This window comes from Mesoplodon bidens (genome assembly GCF_964165515.1).
Source record: "Mesoplodon bidens genome assembly, chromosome: 3".
Classification (NCBI taxonomy): Eukaryota; Metazoa; Chordata; class Mammalia; order Artiodactyla; family Ziphiidae; genus Mesoplodon; species Mesoplodon bidens.
In genome coordinates this window covers 168681838-168697498 of record NC_138178.1, presented here as the reverse complement: position 1 = coordinate 168697498, position 15661 = coordinate 168681838, and the positions used below count along the sequence as shown (strand labels likewise).

The window sequence follows — 15661 nt, the reverse complement described above, 5'->3', positions numbered from 1 at the left end:
ACTGCATAAGGCCTTTCCCCAAACCCCTGACACCCCAACCCTTCAAGTTAGTGTAGCCATTCCATTCTACGGATGAGAAAACTGAGGCTCCAGAAGATCACTTAATTTGCCCAAATCCCCACAGCTAGAAAGCCACAGAGCTAGGACTCTGGAACATTTGTCCATCCGTCCATCCATCCAACAAATATTTGCCGAGTGTCCACTCTGTGCCAGGGACTGTTCCAGGGGCTGAGACACATCAGTAAACAAAATATATCAAACTCCTTGCCCTTGTGGGGCTTCCAGGCTGGGAGACAGAGGCAGATAACAAACAACAGGAGTGATAACTAAATAAGAACATTGCATAGAGCAGGTCAGGGCGATTGGAGGGACTGGTGGTGGTCAGGTCGACCTCTTTGGGAAGGTGGCGTCCCTGAGATTCTGCTTTCCGTGGTCTCTGAGGTATGATCGGTGTCTGGAGACTTCTGGCCCAGGAGATGCCCACGAGTGGGTGTACTTGATGAGAGGAGAGAGGCTAGCCTCAGCCAAGGACGGAAGTGTCCAACATCACAATCCCAGGGTAGGAAGGCCCCTGGGATGTGATCCAACTTGACCTTCCAGTAATGCAGAAAGCCTTTATGTGGCTTCCGAGCAGACGGCTTTTCAAGCACACGCAGGGTGCCAGGAGGCTGGTTTCCTGTCTGCCTGGGCTGAGGTCATTCGTGTGGTCACACACCGGAAGTGACAGGCTGGTATCCTGGCGAGGATAATCACAGGTGAGAAGCCCTCCTTCCTGGCCCTGCTTTTCCTGCAAACTGTGTGGCTCGGGCAAACACCTTCTTCTTCCCAGGCCTCCATTTCCCATTTGTGCCATGATGGGGTGGCCCTGGATGGTCCCCCAAGACCCTTCTATCTCAGACAATACTTTGACACTCATATTGGAAATGACAGAACGGACTCCAGAGTTTTATCTGCATGTTCATTCTTCCATGCATTCATTGAGTCAACAAATATTTTTTGAGCATTTGAGTCTGTGCCAGACAGGGTGCCAGTGTGGGAAAGCCAGGCGAGAGCTTAGGGTCCCGTGGCCGTCTTCCTCTGGCTCAGGCCCTGCCAAGAGAGCGTTTCCCACCCTCCTGGGTCACCACGTCAGTGATCAGGTGTGACAATAAGAGTCCAAGGTCAAGGCACCCTTTTTCTTTGTGAAACGTGCCTTCCATTTCCACTTAATTTCCCAACTTTCATCCACTCCTGAACCACTTTTATGATTGTGGCTGAACCCCCATCTCTTTCATTCCCTTATTTACCTAGATTGATCTTTAAATCAATGCACCTTTGAAAAAAAAAGCAAAAAAAAAAGTTTAAGCAGAAAAATTAATATCACAACCAAATATAGAAAACGAAAAATAAAAACTTGACACAAATAAAAATTAATTGTAAAAATATACAACACAACCAAGGTGGTGATTATATTCCACCGAGACCGTTTTCTCCTGCAGGCTCTGAACCTGAAGCCTGCTCTACTTTGTTAAAAAGGAAAGTTAGCAGCCACCCAATGGCTGTAAAGACATGCTGGCACCAAGGAGAGACTTCCTCCTTGAGGAGATCAGGAAGGAGAGCTGGTAAAGGAAGGATATTGCTACTGCATGGGTCCATGTCACAGGTAGAAAGCACTTGAGGTTGTTTCATGGAGTCATCTCCCCCATCCCCTGCCCCGGAGTCTCAGGCCAAGGTTGGAAAGTGTTCATGACTTATGAGCCTGATTGGCCATTCTTCTTTCTTAAAATAAATTTTAAACTTTTGAATAACTTTAGATTTACAGAAAAGTTGTGAAGATAGTACAGGGTTTCTGCTTCCCCTGGCCCCGATTTCCTCAATGTTAACATCTTACATAACCATGAGGCACCTGACACAATTAAGGAACTAATGTTGGTACATTACTATTAACTGAACTTCATTTGGATTTCAACAGTTTTTTTTCACTAATATCCTTTTGTCTGTTCCAGGCTCAAACCCAAGATACTGTGTTGCATTTAATGGCCTTTCACTTTAAGGACTTTGGCAGGGGCTTCAAGGCACTGGAGGTTGGCAGGAGGCCCTGGCGTCAGATAGGCTGAACTTCAAATTCCAGCTCTGTCTTGCATTTGGTTTGTGGCATTAGGCAAGGCACTTAATTGGGCCCAATCCTTAGTTTTTCCTCTCTGTGAAGTGGGGATCGTCAGAGACGTCTCACAGGGTACTTGAGGGGGCTTCCATGATGTAACGCTTGTGAATCTACTTTGCACCTGGTAAACATTCATCCATATCTGTGATGGCTGTTAAAGGCATCCAGGCTGGGGAGGGAAGTGTACTGTGTGCACTTCCATGAAAGCCGCTTGTCCTTCCAGCACAGGTAACATTTTGGCTGTTGTTTTTCTTGGCATGATGTAAACAAAAGACTCACAGATTCCTGGAATAGGCTGGGGAAAGGGCCCCCTAAGGAGAAAGATCCCTTCTGGAGCGGGAAGCCTGTGTGTTTCATAATGTTGAAATAGAGACCTCCTCTCCAAAACCAGCCAGAAACAGATGAACAGTCAGAAAAAAAAAAAAAAAAAAAAAAACCTCCTCAGGGCTTGGGCATCTGTCTAGACCTACCCCCTTTCCACATCTCCACCCTCAGCTTGACTCAGATTCCTAAAAGTCAGGTGATCATCCAGGCAGGCTAAGAAATGAGCAAAGTTGCAGCAAAAGAGGTTGCCAGGAGCTCTGGGTAGCCCTTCCCCTTGAGACAGGTGCACAGGTCCACAGTGGGTAATGTTGGGTCCTTGTTGGGAGGCTCTGAAGGGTCACTTCTGGTTAAGATGGCATTGCAAGGTCAGCCTTGAGGCACCCAATCTGCTCCACAGTTAATAGCAAAAATACATTAAATATATACATATGAAGAGAAAAGTATATGAAGTGATATGAAGATCTTCATAAACCAGGAATGGGACCAAAGCATAAGGATATGTGAGGCAGGCAGGAGATCCTATAGCCCAGAAAGGAAGAGTCTAGAGTGGCCCAAACACAGCAGGAGAGGCAGTTGGAGGATGGACTTGGGAGAAAGATTCCATCTTGATGGTACCGTGAATGGGGGTCCTCTCCTGCTTTGTTGCTGATCCAGCCAGATTGGTCTTATGATCTGGGGAGAAACAGGCCTTTACTTTCCAGGAAGTCCAAGACCTCAGCAGCTGAGGAGCTCAGAGCCAAAAGTAATCTTGGAGAGCTTCTCTCTGGGGCCAGGGCACAAGCGGTGTGGGGAGGGAGCGCCCAGCTTTCTCCACTCCCAAGCCTTCTCATATTTCCCTGGAAAGCCTGACTCTGCAGTTCTAGGTTGGGCCCGGGAGTCTGAATTTTTACAAGACTACAGGCTCTCCTGACAATTAGCCAAGCTTGGAAAACCCCATACTCCTTTAGGTTGCCAACTTGTGTTTCGCCAACTGTAGGTCTTTACAAAAGTCCCTGGGCGAGGGTGAATCAGCAAAGCCTGGCCCTCGGGGCTCCCACCTTTCCTCCCACTGCCCTCCCACTGCCTCCATCATCTTTATAGTTCCCTTTATTCTTCTCCCCATCACTCCCTGATCATAGTCCCTGTCCTGGAGGAAGCCACACAAGGTCCAGACTGTCTGACCAGGAAGACAGACACGTAGGAATGTAAGTCGCTCTGGTTTGCTCCAGGTGTTTGTAAAGGGAGGGACAGACTTTTTATGGGATCCAGGAATACTTGGTGAGTGGGTGATTTGGAACTGGAGCTGGCAGGTGGAAAGGAGTTTGTCAGGTGAGAGAGTGGCAAGGGCAATCTAGACAGACTGAAAATCATGTGTGATCATACTGCATAGGGAAAGAAATGGCAGGGCTGCATTCATTTCATTTTATTTTATTTAGTCTATTTTACTTAGGTATAGTTTATATAGTGTAAATTACACATATATTTCTGGCCATTTTTTCTTCAAAGCTTCTTCTGTCCTCCCCTACCCACTTTTTGCCTAGACTCCAATTACACATATGTTAGGCCACTTGATTTTGTCCCACAGGTCACTGGGACACTGTTATTTTTTCCCCCAGTTTGCTCTCTTCAGTTTGGAGAGCTCCTATTGCTCTATTTTCAAGCTTACTGACCTCTTCTACAATTTAGATTTTCTCATGAGCCTAGCCAGTGAATTTTTCATTTTGGATACTGAATTTTTCATCTCTAAAAGGTCAATTTGATTCTTTTCTATACATTTGATTTTTATCACATTGTGTCGATGTTTTACTGTTTAGGCATATTTAAATAGCTATTTTAAAGTCCTTGTCTGTTAATTCCATAATTTCAGTCATGTCTGTGTCTGTTTCCACTGACTGATTTTTTTCTTCTGGACATGGATCACATGTTCCCATTTCTTAGAATATTTAACAATTTTTGATTGGATGCTGGACATTGTGGCACTACAATTTTTTGATCCGGGTTTTGTTGAATTCCTCTATGGTGTGTTGACATTGGTTTTGACAGTGAACTAAATTACCTACAAAACTGCTTTATCCTGTCAATGCATATTTTCAGGTTTTGTTAGGGTGCCTAGAACAGCTTTAAACCAAAGTTAATTTAGCCTAATGTCAAGATGCAAAACTTCCAGGGTCTCTACTGAATGCCCCAGGTGTTCCATGAGGTCTCTTCACTCTGGCTGGTTATAACCTAAATATCTCCACATGCTATGTGAATCCTAGGAATTGTTCTGCTTACATCTTAACAGCAGGGTTTTTTTGTTTGTTTATTTTTGTTTTGGACCAACTTTGTGGAATTTCACTTTGTGCATGCAGAGGTGAGCACTTAGCTTTGGATTTAAGCTAATGTACATTTTTGCTGCACAAATTGTAGCTTCTTCAGCTTTCCCAAACTCTGATGCCCATCTTCTAAGCAAACCTACCATGTTCTCCTTGGGCTCCCCTCCCTGTGTACAGAACGTGCCAGTAGGCAGAAAATTGAAACAATTATTGGACTTACCTCATTTGTTTCCCTTCTCTGCCTGTAGTTCAGTGTCTGAATTGTTTCATATTTTTTGTGTCTCAACTGTTTCATATATTTTGTCCAGTTTTCTAACTGCAAGTCCAATGTCAGACTTATCTTGGCCAGAAGTGTAAGTCAATTCAAATTTTATATACGTATATACCTGTGGGATGATCATCCTAATTAAGACCCTAAAAAAGCCTCCTTTGCTCATATCCAGTCAGTATCACCCCTCAGAGATAAATTGCTCGTCTAATTTTATTTCAATTATTGAGCACTTATTATTGGCGAAACAGTGCTGTACAGGGAGAACAATATAGACAACTTCCTGATTCATTAAATTTTCAGCCACACAAATAAAAGCAAAATTATGACAGTGTTAGGTATTTCACTAAGAGGTTAATGGTGCTATGAAAACATTTCGTAGGAGGAATTTTTCTTATCTGGGCAGTCCAAGAGATCTTCCTTGAGGAAGCAACATGAGCTAAGATCTAAACAATGAATATGAATTAATTAGGGGGAAGGTCAGTGAGGGGAGTGTGGGTAACACTCTAGGAGTAGGGTCCAACAAGCATCACCTGTGAGGATCATGAAAATGGGCAGAATGGCTGGACATAGCAGTCTGAGCATTGGCTTTGAGATGTGTGATGAAGTTAGAGAGGCCAGCAGAGCACAGGCTCTGTGGGTTAGATTAAAGATCAGTGCCCACTCTGGGAAATAGGAGGCTGTTGGAACATTTAAACTACGTAAGTGATATGTTGACAAGGGGAGTGAGGAAGAAGGAGGTGCAAGGATGAGTCCTGGGTTTGAATAACTAGGTGAGTGGTGGTGCCGTGGAAGGAGATGTTGAAAGGAAGTTTCGGTTGTAACTTTGGTTGGGAGATGGTGCTTGGGAAAGAGTCTCAGTCCCATTTGGGTCACATTGAGCCTAAGGTTTATTTGTGACATCAGAAGGAGATATCAAGTAGGTGGTTAAATACATGAAGTTCAGAAGAAAGGTCTGGGCTGGAGCTTGAAAGTAATGAATGATTTGCATCTCTTAGTAATGAAACCATGGGCGTGATGAGGTCAGCTGGAGAGAAAGGAGAGATTAAAGTGAAGAGGGCAACACAGCCAAGTACAGATGCTGGCAGGCTCGCCAACATGTGAGGACTGGGAGAAGAGGAACCAGCAGAGGAGACAAGGGGGAGAAGCAGAGAGATACGATACATCTAGGAGGACGCAGTGTCCCAGAGCCAAGGGGAGGGAATGCTTAGGGCTGAGTGTGGTCTCCAGTGTCAGAAGCTCCTGGGAAGTCAGGTAAGATGAGAACTTAGATATGTTCATGGCCTGGTCCTGGTTCTGTGGACCCAGAAGCCAGGCTAGAGTGGGCCAGGGGGTGAGTGGAAGGTGAGGCCATGAATACACAGCTCTTTCAGATTTGGGCCGTGATGGGGAGGATGGAGATAGAGCAATAGCTAGAAGGCAATGTGTTGCTGTTGGTGGTGGTTTGTCGTAATGGACAAGACTTGAACGTATTTATAAATAAATAAAAACAAACTTATGGGTACCAAAGGGGAAAGGGGAAGGATAAATCAAGGCTTTGGGATTAACATATACACACTACCATACATAAACTAGATAACCAGCAAGGACCTACTGTATAGCACAGGAACTATACTCAATATCGTGTAATAACCTGTAAGGGAAAAGAATATGAAAAAGAATAGATATATATGTATGTATAACTGAATCACTTTGCTGTACACCTGAAACTAACTCAAGTTTAGTTGTAAACTAACTATACTTCAATAAAAGATAATTAATTAATTATTTTTAAAAGCCAGTGGCAAGGATCCAGTTGAGTAGTGTTTAAACACAGAAGAGAGAGATATAAGGGTCCTGTGATGGAGATGAAGGAAGTTTTCTAGAGTTTGGGGAGGGAGGTGGACCTTAGAAGTAATGGGGGAGGGGAGGAGTGCTGGGGAAAGCAGGGGTATGTCTGATGGGGGAGGGGAGGAAGTTCCTTTTCTGAGGGTCTCTCTTTAATGTGAGGTAGGAGGCAAGGTTGTCTGGTGTGCGTATGTGTGTGCACGCATGCATGGGTACATGCGTTTGTGGCAGGGTGAGGAGTCCATCTCAAGGAAAAGGAAAAGGTTGAGAGATTCCCCAAAGTCCGTGCGCGAGTGCGTTGATGAGAGCTCTGTTTCCAGGCAAATAGAGGTGGCTGGTTGGGAATTCACAGTGGACCAGCCTGCCTTGCTGAGCCTCCATCCCCGCAGCACTGGCAGAGAAAGAGCAGAGAGGTGGCTCATTCCAGGTTTGGGGACTCACCAAAAGTGAGTGTCACAGACACAACGGCCCCGGGAGCATAGGGTTTGGGAAGGAAATGAAGCTCTTTGACAGCCAAGCTAGATAAGGAGGCAAATGAAGACAGGAGAGGGTGGGTGGACTAAGGGAAATGGGACCAGCTGTCCAGGAAACAGGACCAGCTGTGTGCTCCAGGGTAAAGCTGGTGGGGCAGGTAAGTTGGGGCCCAATGGAGAAGGACCTTGAACACCAGGAGTTGGGCATCCCTCCCCAGGTTGGTGGGGAGCCATAGAGGGATCTGAGCAGGTGGGTGACCCCCGAGATTTGCATCTGGGGGAAGCTCAGGCTGTTTGCAGTGTGGTTAGTGACTGGGGCTGGAAGACTGTGAGGGATTGAGGGGGTGTGAGCCTGTGGAGTGTGAAATGAAGACAGTGGGGTCTGGGAAGGAGGACCCCAGACGGGGCGAGCACAGAGAGGACGGAGTGTCCCTGTCACCCCGTCAGGCAGAGCACCCGGCAGGACGCACACATACCTCCAGGCCACAGTCGTCACCACAGAGCGAGGGGCAAGGGTCTTCGTGGGGCTGGGAGAGAGAAGGAGTGGCCTCGGGTGGACAGGAGTTTGGGAGGAGAGAGGACAAGCGGGGAAAGAGGTTGGATTTTTTTTTTTTTTTTTTTTTTTTTTTTTTTTGCTGCACTGTGAGGCATGTGGGATCTTAGTTCCCCGACCAAGTATCGAACCCCCGCAGTGGAAGCGCCAAATCTTAACCACTGGACTGCCAGGGAAGTCTCAGGAGGTTGGATTTTAAGAGCCAACAGAATAAGCTTTTTTCCTTTTGCTTTTCCCCCAAAAGCATAAAGACCTGCCTCTTGAGGCCTGTGGACATGCAGCCCAGGCTGTCAAGTAAGGAGCCCTTTGAGGCCTCCTCCCTGAGGCCCAGAGAGAAGCAGCAACTTGCCCAAGGTCACGTGGAGGCCAGCGCCATTGACGGGGCTGGGACTCCTACAAGCCAACACCCCTGAGAGGCTACTAGTTCAGAGGGTGCCCCCTGCTCAGCCCAGATCCCTGCTCAGCAGGATTGGGGTACGGAGTCCGAAGTCCTCCAGCAAGGCCATGTCGGCTGATGGGGATGTGGGCTTCCGGGGAGGCACACGGTGTTAACGGGTGCCCCACCCGACCAAGACCTCTCCAGGATGGGACTCTGGCCCCTGGTAGGATGGCCCGGCGCTCCCTGGTGCCTCATCCCTGAACCTGGCAGCAACTCCCTTCCCTCTGGTCCAGGCCTACAGCCTCTCCCCCCTCACAGTCGCAAATATCCAGCCACAAGCCTGTCTCTCCACCCCGCTCCCAAGTGAAGAGCACAGAAGCACCAGAGCCATGAAGGAGAAGCGGCTTTGATCTATGCCCACCGGGCCCAGGGTGGGGATGGCTTAGGGGCTCAGCTTAGAGCGTGTGGATAAAGAGTCCAGTAGGTGGGTGGATCTATGTGAGCCCAGCTTAGAGAGAAAACTCAACTCTAGTCAAACAGACACAAAGCTACAAAACAAAACATTGGTGAATCAAATAAAGGGAAATGGAGAGAAATTTGCAGTTTCCTAAAGGAATTACTCATTCAGCAAAAAGATTCCTCGTATACTTTCCTCTAATTTTAGTCGTATTTGGTACAATAAAGTGTTATATCCAATTTACATAAACTTAGTTTCAACAAAGAGGCTGTTGGGAACGTGGCTATCACGTTGGGACTGGCCTGACATAGGCAAGGGCCCTATTGCTCTTGATCCTCTGAGCAACTCTACAGGATACAGGTAATTACCCCTATGTCACAGAGCGGAGAAAGAAAATGGAAGTCCAGAGAGGTTAAAAACGTGCCCATCGTGAACGTCGGAGCTGATACAAGCCCAACACTGACTTACTCCAAAACTGCCGGAGTTGCCAGCTGCTGTCGGGCACTTAGTCTAAAATCCTCCTGGCGCCAGTCTTGCTGGATGAGGCCCGTGGAGGGAGCAGGAATTTTAGTATTCTTATAGGGCAGGTGTGCTAGTGACAAAAGCTCTGTTTTTGTTTATTATTGGAAAACGTCCTGATTTCTCCTTAACTTTTTTTTTTTTTTTTTTTTTTTTTTGCCTATCAATGTCTGTTGTTCCAGCACCATTTGTTGAAAAGACTTTTTGCTCCATTGTATTACCTTTGCTCCTTTGTCAAAGATCAGTTGACTGTATTTATGTGGGTCAAGGTGGGGGCTCCCTATTCTGTTCCATTGGTCTATTTGTCTGTTCTTTTATCAATAACACACTGTCTTGATTACTGTAGCTTTATAGTAAGTACTGAAGTTGGCTAGTGTCAGTCCTCTCACTTTGTTCTAGTATTCCAGCCCTATTTTTTTCCTTTCAGTGACTGCCAGGCTGCTATATCTCACTGCGAATTCAGGCCATTATTTTTTCAGGCTACAACAGGCTGGGAAGTGGAGAATGGAACTAGGGCAAGTTAAAATACCACAAAGCTCACTGTTCTTACCAAGATTTAGTTGTTTTTCTTTAATAAATTGTCCCCTGATTTTCTGAAAGCATTTGGTTAATTTCCAGAGTTCTAAAAAAGTTAATTCTGACCATTGTTGAAGTTTTCTCATTGTTTTTATGGAGGAATGAGTTTTCAGAGGTCCTGACTTCACCATTCTTGCTGTCTTCACCTCACTAATTGTACTTTGACATAAAGACATCTCTTCTCTCTTTGTGCTAGCCAAGTAGGAGAAGCCCTTTAACCCTGCATATACAAGTAAAAGCTTCCCATTCCTGGTGAGCAAGAGGACCACTGTGCATGTTCCAATGATGCACCAGGTAGAACAATTTCCTTTTGGGGTGGATCCAGAGCTGAACTACTCTGTGCTGCAGATGGACTACAGCGGAGACATTGTGGCCTTCTTTGTCCTTCCTGGTGAGGGCAGGATGAGGCAGCTGGAACACGCCTTGTCAGCCAGGACACTGAAGTGGCGCCGCTCACTCCAGAAGAGGTGGGTATGTATGCCAATTTGCTGTGGCCTGAGGCAGGTGATGCTGCATACCCAAGGATGAGGAAAAGGTCATAATAACAGCTGTTGAATAATCACTCCTGCAAATTGAGCACCAACTACATGCTGGACAGTGAGCTTGGGCCTGCAGACATGTTCTCCCTTGAACTTCACGAATACCTGACAGATGAGAAGTGTTACCACCCCCATTCACAGATAAGGAAATAGAGGCTCCAAAAAGAGAAGTGAATTGTCCCAGGTCATGTAGCTAATAGATCACTGCAAAAGTATTATGTCACGGTAGCTATTCTGTGCTAGCAGAGGTCATTCTATCAGCCAATTCGATATTGAATTCTATAGAATTATTGCATAAACCCCCACACACACAACATTGCTATTCACCTATACAAGGAGGATAAGAATATTATCAAACTCACAGGTTGTTGAAAGGATAGAATAAGTTACTATTTTTGAAGTGCTTAGAAGAATGTCTGAGGGATGGTAAGTGTTCAATAAATGTTAGTCAGTAGTAATATTCTTATTAGTTCTGTAGTTATTATAGAGAGTATCAAAAGGACGTGAATCATAAGATAAAAAGGCATGTCAAAGTCTTATGCACAGTCTCTTAGCAATACTTTCTGGGCATTGTTAGCATCATTCCCAGGTGCTCAGAGTCTAGGAGGAGAGAAAAGATAGTTTTAGGGATAACTGTAATTCAAGAAAGACAAAGGTCAATGGGTGGGCAGAGTTCTGAGGCACTTCTGAGCAAAGAGAGATCACAACTGAAGCTGGGATATGAGGGAAGGCCTCAGTGAAGTGGCACATTTGAGCCACAGGTATGGAAAGGACATAGGGGCTTGGGAAGGGTATTTTGGTAAAGGAAACAGCACTCACAAAGGCAAAGTGGGGATCAAGGGACACTGTAGGGTGTTTCAGAGTTTCCTCCTTTCCTAGACTGCAACCAGGGATGGGTAGAGAAAGAGGAGGCAGCATGGAGACTGGGGTGCGGGAGGGGTCTCTAAAGAGCAGCAGACGGAGCAGAAAGAAGATGGAGATGGCCAGGCCAGTGCAGGAGACAGTAACGGGGGCGAGAGAGCTGTCCATTGTGCTGGATGTCCCAAGAAGTCCCCCAATGAGGAACTGAAGTGGTCATCCAACACTTTGGTGCTTTCACTTTTGTGACTGAGTACATGGCCTTGGGAAAAGCCCTAAAACTACGATTTACCATCTTTATTTACTTTTATTTTATTATTATTATTTTTACGCGGGCCTCTCACTGCTGTGGCCTCTCCCGTTGCGGAGCACAGGCTCCGGAGGCACAGGCCCAGCGGCCATGGTTCACGGGCCCAGCCGCTCCGCGGCATGTGGGATCTTCCCGGACCGGGACACGAACCCGCGTCCCCTGCATCGGCAGGCGGACTCTCAACCACTGCGCCACCAGGGAAGCCCAGGTTTGCCATCTTTAAAATGTAGATAATGTTGATGAATGTGTCTGGGACAATGCCTGGCACATAATAAACGCTCAGTAAACGTGAGCTATTCACCCTTGGTTCAGAAAAAAACACCGCAGAGAAAGAAAAAAGTGTACCAAACTCTAGGCCTATGCTGTTCAATATAGGAGCCACCAGCCACATGTCATAATCTAAATTTAAATTACTTAAATTTAGGTAAAATTTTAAATTTACTTCTTGGCACTATCCACGTTTAAGTTGCTTAATAGCCACGTGGGTCTGGCTAGTGACTACCATGTTGAACAGCACAGGTAGAGAATATTTCTAACTTTGCAGAAAGTTCTACTGAACTTTGCTGCTCTCAGGGATTAGCAGGGTTTGTCTCAGAAAGGGTGGTGAGAGGCACTCTGGGCCAGGGATGGTGACACACTTCCATCGCTGCCTCTGCTATAGTCACCTGTGCTTGTCCCCCTTCTCAGCTCTGCCCCTACTTCATTAAGGGGCCCATTGTTCATCTCGTATATCTCCAAAGTTGGACTTGCTCATCCAGGAGGCTTACTTCCAGAGCAAGCTGGGCTGGTGGTCTGGGATGTATTGATCCCTCTGGCAGCAACCAGTGCCTGGAGGAAGAGCGGAGTCTCCTGAAATGTCACCTAGAATGGTCACCATGGGCTCGTGATCACATCTTGTTCTTTCTTCTTTTCCACAGGTGCTTAGAGGTGTTCATTCCAAAATGTTCCATTTCCTGTCCTATAACCTGGAAATATCCTCCCAAAGATGGGCATCTGGGATGCCCTTGACAAAAATGCTGATTTTTCTGGAATCACAAAGAAAGACTTCCTTCAAGTTTCCAAAGTGAGTTGGTTGATTAGCATATTTGCATGAAAGCGTGAGGCGGAAGGGCCTGTAGAGACTGGCCTGTGGAGCCCCCTCATCTCATTGATTAGCAACCAGAGGCCCCAAGAGGCAAAGTGACTTCTCTGTAACAGGAGGGCTGGATCTCACGGCTGCCAGGCCTGTGGCTTTATGGCCGTCATATCACTGATACACAGGCATTTTTTATCCTTCTTCAAATAAATGTTCCTAAGGTCCAACTACAGTGCTCTGAGAATCAGACCTCTACTTGGCAGGCAGCTCTGCTGCCCCAAACCCACTGCAGATGAGTAGCTGTCCCCTGGCGTTTGACCTCACCTCCCTAAAGCCTAGGTGCTCACACCGTGGTCATAATGTGGCTGCTCATAGGCCATGAGTACCCTGTAGATGTGTTGTGTTTGGTCTGCAGTCAAAAGAAAGGAAGAAGGAGAAGAAGAAAGGGAGGAAGAAAAAGAAAAAAAGAGGGCTTCCTTGGTGGCGCAGTGGTTGAGAGTCCGCCTGCCGATGCAGGGGACACAGGTTCGTGCCCCAGTCTGGGAGGATCCCACATGCCGCAGAGCGGCTGGGCCCGTGAGCCATGGCCGCTGAGCCTGCGCGTCCGGAGCCTGTGCTCCGCAACGGGAGAGGCCACAACAGTGAGAGGCCCGCGTACCGCAAAAAAAAAAAAAAGAAAGAAAGGAAAAAAGAGAGGGAGGGAGGGAGGGAGCAAAGAAAAGAAGGAGGGAGGAAGGGAGAAAAGGGAGCTGACTTCTAAAATGTAACATACTGGACCTAAAAATTTAGATTCTGATTCTCTTTATTGAGCATTTACTATGTGCCAAGCCCAATCCCCACATGGCAACAGTCAGCCCAAACAGTCAGCCCAAGGGAGCCCTCCGGGTTCCCCATGTGCCCCCTGCTCTTACAAGACATCTCATCATCTCATGGGGGTTACCGGCCCAGCCCCTGTCCACATATGAGTTTCTGATCCCCAACCTAAACATTTATTTTTATAACAGATTATAACGGTCAGAAGTGGTCCTGGGCCACAGAAGGGGAATCTTTGTCACTGGTGTTCAGGGAAAGAATGCAGACAGGTCCCACTGGAATATGATGACCATAATGAACCTTTCCCATGAGATGCTTTTCTGCACATATGAAAAACAGTGATTAAAGTTCAAATGTTAAAAAAGAAAAAGAAAAACCATGATTGTAATTGTCGGGGGTTCTCCAGCCCCCTGCAGTTGGGAGTACATTAATTTCTTCCCTAGAAGACCAAGCAGGGATCCACCACTTAGTAACCCCTCACCTAGGTCTCCTGTGCAACAATTGTAGTGATTACAATTGCTAGCAAGTTCATGAGCACTTGCTTTGTAGGGTCTTTAACTCACTGGATAAATTTGTGGGAGGCATGCAGTTATGATCATCGTTTAATAGAAATGAAAATTGAAGCACACAGCACCCAAATAAGTTCTGCCACAGTAGGTGGCAGCACTGGGACTCATGTAACTCCGTGCTTAAGGGCCAGCTGACCAGTAACCACAACAGCTGTAGTTAGTTGAGCAAACCCAAGGCCAGGTATCACCTTGGAGCCTCTCGAGGGGGTGTCCCTGTTCCTAGGCGAAACACCAAAACTCAGTAAATAAAGGTGTCTGCCTGCGAACTGCTGATGTTTCTTTTTCCCTTGGCAGGTGGCTCAGGAGGCTGTGCTGGACGTCAGAGAGGAGGGGACCCAGGCTGCAGCAGCCACCATCACCAAACTCATAGTCCAGCCCATGTCCCTTCTTACTCCACCATCTGTTTCAATAGGTCCTTCATGCTGCTGACTATAAACAAAGACACACAGACCATGCTCTCCCTTGGGAAACTTGGGAACTCCACTGAGTTCTAGGTGGAAAAAGCCCTGTCATCTGAAGACACATTGACATGCAGAGACAATGATCATCCATGCTGCCTGACGCCCCTGATGTGGAGGCGTGCCGCCTTCTGCTCTCAGGTTCCACCTGACCCTGGCAGAGCCGCATTCACCCCAGTCATCAAAGGCAGCAGAGATCCCAGTCGCAAGCCAAAGCCCATTAACCTCCAGTTTCTTTTCCACAAATTCTTCCAGGTGACTAGCTTCATGGAACAATTCTGGGTTGGTGTATTTCCAGTCCTCGGAGCCCCTGGGAAGGGTGACATATAGGTCAGTCCCCTTTATTGCAGAATTACAATAATAAGTTCAATAAACCCAAAATGTGAATTCAGCCAGCAACAGTGTTCCCACACGCCTCCAGGGTCTTCACCTGAAGATGGTCTATCTTGCTAACTGGCAGTGGCTGGGTTGTTAGTATGTGACAGTTCAGGGGCTGCATGAATTCGTTCATCCATTCATTCAACAAAAACTTATTGAGCACCTACTATGTGCTAGGAGTCAACCCGACAAACAAGTCCCTGGCCAATTGGGCCTACATGGGAGCAACAGACGGCCACCACCGCAACTGTAAAACCAAACCTATAAATAAACATGATGGTTGCGGGTTACGATCAGTGCTGTGAAGGTATGGAATAGGATGATTTGAAGGCAACGAGATGGCGAGGGGTGTTTCTGTGAGCACAAAGGCTGAGTCTGGGCTGAGCAGGTGTGTTGGAAGGACAGCAGGATGCCCTTGTGGCTGGAATGGCAGAACCAAGGTCAGAGAGGTAAGGGGAGGTCAGACCGCGTAGGGTGTTATTGGCTAAGGAAGGGAGTCTGGGTGTGTGGGGAGAGGGCATTAAACCAGTTGAGTTTCTCAAACCGGAAAATGAAGCGTTAAGGTATGGGCTGTGAAGACCTCTCTGAGTCTGTGCGATGGTTTTCCATCATCAGGGCTGCTGCCTTCCTGGCTCTGACACTGTCACACACGTACACACAGCCCTTGCGTTCGTCCTCCTCCTCCCTGCTGGTTGGTAGTGACGATGGCCTGGCTGCCTTACTCTGATTCCTCAGGACCAGAGTTGCAGAGGTGCAAGGGCCACAGGTGTCAGGCAGAGACGGCTCCGTCATCCTCCCTCCTCCCCCATCCCAACCCCCTCTGCAGACAGGCTCTTCTGGCTCCTTCT

The 15661-nt window shown here is 47.0% G+C and overlaps 1 pseudogene across 1 annotated transcript; it reads left to right on the top strand.

Moving 5' to 3' along the window:
- Window positions 1-7502: 7502 nt before the first annotated feature.
- LOC308614116 (serpin A9-like) lies at window positions 7503-14471 on the top strand (annotated as a pseudogene). The gene is made up of 4 exons: window positions 7503-7547; window positions 10018-10288; window positions 12446-12583; window positions 14272-14471. The product of its transcript is annotated as a serpin A9-like (transcript).
- Window positions 14472-15661: the final 1190 nt, after the last annotated feature.